The sequence below is a fragment of the Pocillopora damicornis genome, chromosome 10 (assembly GCF_964200805.1).
Source record: "Pocillopora damicornis chromosome 10, jaPocDami1.2, whole genome shotgun sequence".
Lineage (NCBI taxonomy): Eukaryota > Metazoa > Cnidaria > Anthozoa > Scleractinia > Pocilloporidae > Pocillopora > Pocillopora damicornis.
The window spans coordinates 10,849,343-10,856,186 of NC_142679.1; the positions used below are offsets into that span (position 1 = coordinate 10,849,343).

Below are 6,844 nucleotides of genomic sequence, written 5' to 3' on the forward strand. Positions count from 1 at the left end.
ACTTTACGTGACCAAACCTAAATAACATGGACAACTGAATATATTTATACTGCTACCTACAAAACATTGCGTAGTGAAAGGTGATCACAATAAATTATTCGCAAGTCAGCAAAACACAATCAACACTTAGTTCGGGTCCTATTTGCAATCTAAACCACAGTCTTAAATTAAAAAAGGGAAAATCTGGACAGATATTCCATCTGAAAAGCTTATTGCGTCTATTTCATAATGCTGGAGTTATCATAGTGCTCGGGTACCAGAGCCAAAGGCATCAAATTGCCACGCAACTGCGACAAGTTTTCACAAAAACAGTTTAGCTACACTGCCGACTCAGAAACTTCTTCAGTTTAAAACAGTTGAAAATGGGTAAAGTTAGATGAATAATCCCAAGTTAGATTAAGCTCACAGTCTAGTTTTCTTAAGTACCGCAAGTGGCAAATCAAAAGGCCCTGAAATACACAATCTAGTAATCATTTTCTTCGAGAGAAAAACATGTAGTTCCAAGCTTGTTTTAAAAAAATGTTTTCAATTTTGTTTATACTGGTAGCCTGTCACACGTTTCTCGTACAGTCAATAGTACAGCTATTTTGTGAGCTGAAGTCTATTATGTCACACAAATATGCTGCTAGGTTGCTAAGCCTCGATATGATACGCTGCTGTTTTAAAAACCACTCATTCACTTGGCCACCATCGCATAGTGCTTTCCGAAATCAAACTCAACTGTTAGCTGGTTATTTTCCTCTCTAAAGGAAAGGTTAAGTTAATCTTAAAAATTTTAATACTTTAATAATGGCGAAGATAGTAATCATGCTAGCTTCTTCTTCAAGGCGAGACGTGGACGGGATTTACTATCTATATCAAAAGTGATAATCCTCTCCGAATATGTGAGAGATATACTCATGATTATAAAGTGCTCGTAATTAGATAAAAAAGAATGTCGACGCTGTCATTTTGGATATTGAAACAGGACCCCTATTGAAACAGCCCCCTCCTCATATGTGCCTTACAGTGTTCCCCATGAAAAGAGATCTTTAAAAGGCTGGGTTTCATTAGCTGAGCTGTAGGAAAGGAAAACAAAACCATTAAAATGTATTCAAAAGGGTATAACAAATCATAAATCATAAATTTGAGTATCTAAAGAGGTTAAGAAGAGTCGGCTGGTCGTTCAGTTAGATATAAACCTTAATTGTATTAATTATCGGCCCTTTCTCGTTACGAACGAATTTAAAGTATTAGAATGATTAAGTTTATAAGCAGTGATTTTATTCCGGGTCAAGAGAATACCAGACGAAGAGACTGAGTCCCTCATTTACAGGGGCGTCATTCTAAAGCTAATCCCTCTCAGCCAATTTTCTCCCAAGACAGTTTTAATAAGTGAAAAACTATGATACTACTGTTAAATATACACAGTACAATTCTTGTAGTACTAACCGCGATAGTTTTCTCGTTGTACTCTATTTGCGGTACTCTACCAACTTATCAGTTATCTACCGTATTAACACTATTTATCCAAATTAGCGAACAATGTATATCTTATGTGAAATTAAACGCTTTTTCTCTAAGCATAGACGATTACACTACAGTACTTATGATAGTTTTCCTACGATAACATCACATAACAGGATCTGTATTTAACAAATAGAGAAGCCTCTACTGCGCTCTGTTTTGTTGTAAAGCACTCAGGAAGCGGCTAGAGCACAAAAGAAGTGTAGGGAACACTCTCTACTACATCTTGTATTTGCCGAACACTTTTTTCGTGCCCCACCAGCTTCCTGCGTGCTTTACAATAAAACAGAGTACTGTAGAGTCTCCTAAATTATTTTATACAGATGTATGCAAGATAACTCATTCAAAATTTCCCTTTACTTAATGAGATGAAATACCATATTTCTCCCTTGCAAGGGAGAAACATAAAGTTAAACTTGGAAATAGACTACAGAATAAATCACCAAAAAGGAGAGAAAGCTTTTATTAGAACACGAGAAAGAGGTAATGAGCTTTCCTGCTTGAACGCAATGTCTTTCTCAAATTTGCATGATTGACGTAAAACTAAAAAACCAAAGAAATCACAACAGCCACTGATAACAACGGTATTCTGTCATCATTAACCAATGAGGAATCGAAGAAGAAAAAGAAACTTATGCGTCGGAAAACGCGGGCAACCAAGTCAAGGTTGGTTTTCGTTTGGCGTCTGATTGGTTTAGAGCATGGCGCGATTTTTCCAGACCAATAAAAGTCCGAAGAAAAGCAAAACCGAAGAAATCCTGGATTACTTTCGACACAATTGAAAATTACTCAATCATAATGTTGATCCACTTGAAAAGAGAAGAAAATGATGGGGAAGTAACTCAATGGAATTAATGTTGAAAATATTTTCGAATGATCAAGGCTAGTTTAGCCTAACTTTCAATTTCCCATTGCATTTAAAGTTATTTTAAAATTTTATTTGCTAAGATTATTTTGTCAATTTTTCAGCAACAAATAGATTTTTCAATAAGGAAGACGAGAAAATCAAGTTAGCTTCAAAGGTTATCATGATTAGTGTGAAGAGGGTTATCAGTCTGAAATTGAATTTCTGCAGCTGACAAATTCAGATGACTGATAATGAAAAACGATAAGATTTTTTTGATAGAATTTCACACTCGTGATGCTCTCTATAAAAGTGTGAATGGTTGGTTACTAAACCTCTGCCAAAAATCCACAAGGAGATTACCTCTTCATTGGAAAGATGGAAAACAGAAAATACCTCATTCCGAAAGTACACTCCTATTTGTTACAACAGTTACCTGCGCTATTCCCTTTATTGATTTAGGATTGCAGTAGAAAATACTGGAATTTCCTATTAGTGATTTAACTGGTTCATTATGAGCTTCAAAGCTTTAAGATCTAGCTTTACTATTTCTGGATTAACCCATCCACACTGCTTCAGCTTTTTTCTTGAGTAATCTGAGACCTGAGAGGACTTTAGATTTATTCATGACCTTCAAAGTTTCAGTGAGCTCATTTACGGGCGAAGGTTGTATCATCTGCAAATTGACTTATATTTGCTTCTGCTGTATTCCCTTTATTGCACCCTCACAACCCGTAGCTTCTTATATTATTTGATCCGGTCTACACCAAACACGAATAGTAGAGGGCTTAGAGAACAACCTCGTTGAATTCCCTTTAAAAAAATTGAAGTTTTTGCGTGTTGCTCGAATGCGTCGTGGGAAAAAACAAATGGACGCTATATCTGACGTCCACCTGAACAAACCTCACCACAACAAGATTGATTTTGGTCATTCGCAGATCTTCCCCAGATCAAAAAAAGTATCCTAAGAGGACTGGGAATGATCGGCTTACGAATAAAGCATGTGAGGGTGATTGATTGTCTCTTACCATATGGAAAAGCTATCGTTTTCGTTAAGATTGTGATCCTTAGGGGAGACATTCTCGTATAAAAGTTTGTTTAGCATTCCCGCTCCATTCTTATTCTAATCCTTATCACTTTTGCCTTCTTTCCACGTCCCTCTTCCAAGCTCGCTTCGTGTGAATCGAATCAGTCCAAATATCATTTGATCAAGAAACAGTACGATTTTAATTGATATCAAGCACTCTGGATACTTATTTTAACACACTGCAGTACCCTAATAGCAGCACTTTTTAAGAATAAACAACAATGAAATTTTCCATTCCTGCCATGAGTCGTGCGAACGAGTTCAACTTGAATGATACCAAATATTGATTACCATCAAGCGCAAATACAAAAGGCCAAGGGTCTTTACACCAGGTCATTTTACGCCATTATGTGGCTACAAGAATTCGTCAGAAGTCTCTGTGCCTGAAGGGTGCGGAGTGGATTGGAATCACCTGAAATAAAGTGCATTACCTCAGTAAGAGAAAGACACCCCATGAGTACAGCCAAACCATCAGGCATTGTACACCACACTTTCAACGCTTCCGTGCTCAAATCTCGTGTTCTTGATCCTACCTTCTGTCAACACATCTAAAATCTTAGTTATTTTTGTCTTAATGATAATATTTTTTATTTTTTCTCAGTTGTTAACGTCAATTCAAAGCCAACAAATAGACAAATATATATTTTTCGTACAAACCACAATCCTTTTCGAATCAAAATTTCACTCGAGGGAGGTATGAAAAGAAAGCCTGATGATTCCTCAAGAAATTTGCCAGAAGAATTTTTATACGGATGCTCCCACGAGATTAACCAAGCAATCGAAGGATCAGAGTGCTCTAAACATGACCTTAATATAGCAGTTCAGCCGCTCCCACGATCTGCTTTAATAGCGTTCTTGTTTGCCAAGTTTAGCGTTGAATTTCATTGAGTGCTGAGTGGTCAGAACAAGTCAAGCTAATGTGATTGATCATTGTTTATCCAAAAATGTTTTTTGAGGTAAAAATAGATTTATCAGTTCCGCTCTGTTATCCTTTCCTAGCCTTACTTGTCGGGGACATGTTTTTCTTCCCGCGCAAGAAGTCACGCGACCAGTGTTTGTTTTCAGTTGCCTCGCCAAGTTATAAACTTCAGCTTCTATTCGAAGCTTTGAGCGGATTTAAGTTTTTCTTTGTGATTTTTCGTAAATAAGTGAGTAAGGAACTTTGAAGAGAACAGAATCGGATATTTACACGGCGGAATGTATAATCCGTGATCTATAGAATGATTTAAAACAGGGCGCCACACTTAGAGTGGTTGGTTTGATGGTTATCGTAATACCTAGTAGTGATACCAAAACAATAAAAATGATTGATTGCCTCAATTGCCCTGTAAATGTGAAGGACCAGAATGAATTCATACAAATAATCGAAAATAAGCTGATTATAAAGTAGAAATGTTATAAACTTCCCATTATTCGACCACAACCCTGAGCATTAAGAAATATTTCAGCTGCCGGTAGAAATAGTAGAAATATTCACGTTTTCTATACTTAAAGAATATTACAGGTCTTAACGGGCCAATAAAGAATTCTATATAGAGTTTTTTGAGTTAAGATGACAAAGGACTCCTACTAAAAACTGCACAGTTCGAAATTTGAATGCACTGTTCTTTAATTAGCCTAAGTCGTAATCAAGTACACGGGCCTTGTCTTTCAACTTAACGAACGAAGTTCACTAAAGAAATGTTCCTAATAACTTGGAAATAGTTTACACAGCAGGAAAATGCCGCGAACAAGAACAGACATTAACGGAATGCCAAGATCACTTAGCGATGGCTGATTCTTTGCCCTGGTATGTCAGGAGCTTGACTGACGCGCAGACTTAACATCTTTGAAAGGATTTTAACGGGTGATACGCAATAACCTGGCGGCTATACACAGCTGGTTCAGCTTAGTTGACCCTCAGCTGCTTTTATGAGAATTAGCGACGTTGAGGTTCACGAAAATCACGAAATATGAGAATTCACATCTGAGAAACGAACGGCTTCCGTGAGCAACACATGACAATAATGGAATAACTAGCTAATTGTACTAGAAGGGAATGTTCAAAAATACAAATACCATTTAGGTACCTGATTTCTGCCGAGGTAATTTTTTTTACACTGATTCTGCACAGCTTTGGAGAGGTGACCTTGTGCTGTTTGAAAGTAACCCCAATTGGATCAATTGTCCTCAATTGGATAACTATCAAAACGTCAGCAATACCAAAGTGGGTTTGGTTTACATATTTTAAAATGTAAAAAAAAAAAAAAGAAAAAATCAGAACTTAAAAGAAAAAAGGAAAAAAAGAGAGAGGGAGAGAGACTAGGCTGCGGCTTATTGTGAACTTCTTTGACAAAAATTGTCACGGTTTGAGTTATGTTCGATAAAGGAAACTGGGATAAAATGGGATATAAATTGATTTCCCATCAATTAACCGTCGTGTGAAAAGGGATGGTCCAGTAAATCGACCTTTTTTTTTTCTTATTTCTTCTTTGCCAGATCACGGAGGCTCACTTTATAATGAACTACGCATCCGAAAGTGATCAACCTTTTTCAGGCTTGAGAAGTAAAAAAAAGGATAAGAGGGAATATAACAGAATGAGAGGTGGAATGAGAGGTGGAAGGGGGTGTGTAAGAATTACCATTGACGTATTTAACACGGTCTGTCATGTAAGATGTGCGGCTTACACGAAAGCATAGGGATTGCAAAGTTAAATCTTATTCTTAAGCAAAACAATTATTTGGTCTTTCCCTGGTCAAAACATGACGTTTTAATGAGAATCCATGTAGTTTTCACAGTAGGTATTCAAATGGGAGCTTTTTTTCTATCGTAGATTTATGCAAGAACCAACTTTGGGTAAAATCACTGTTCAAATGATGCGGGGTTTGGAACTCAGGATAGCATTTTTAAGTACCTCGGTCTGAAGCCGAGCACGACAACTCCATCGAGTGTATACAAAAAGTTTTCAAATACTTAAGAGTTCAAATATATTTATCTGGCCTCGTTCTGGTTAAAACTGATGTGGACGTGCAATATTGAATCAAATGGTAATCTCTTTAGACCTAAACAGATAACAAATATTTCCTGCACATCCGGCTGAATAGGACTCGCATTTCTAATCTATCTTCGCCTACATCTTGCAGGATAGTCTTGAATCTTAGACGAGGCCTGATTGTCTCTGAGAAATGATATAGAGAATTTCAGCGATAAATAAATTAAAACTATCGAGTTTGTTTGGCTACCTTCATTTTAAATTGAGTTTAATCAAGATTACGGCTGTTGAGTTTACTTGGGATTCAGTTGCGAGCTTCATTGTTGCTTTTGATATGTCAACTGTTTTAATAAATTCAACAGTTATTCAGGTCATCAAAAGATCTTGGAAAGATTGGCCAAAATGCTCACACGCTTATTGACACTTAATGTGATA

The 6,844-nt window shown here is 36.8% G+C and overlaps 1 long non-coding RNA gene across 1 annotated transcript; it reads right to left on the minus strand.

Moving 5' to 3' along the window:
- Nucleotides 1-3,550: 3,550 nt before the first annotated feature.
- LOC149038888 (uncharacterized) lies at nt 3,551-6,414 on the minus strand. Its single transcript, XR_016180092.1, has 2 exons — nt 5,507-6,414; nt 3,551-3,849 (listed from the first exon to the last, which is right to left on the minus strand). It is a non-coding gene; the product is annotated as an uncharacterized LOC149038888 (long non-coding RNA).
- Nucleotides 6,415-6,844: the final 430 nt, after the last annotated feature.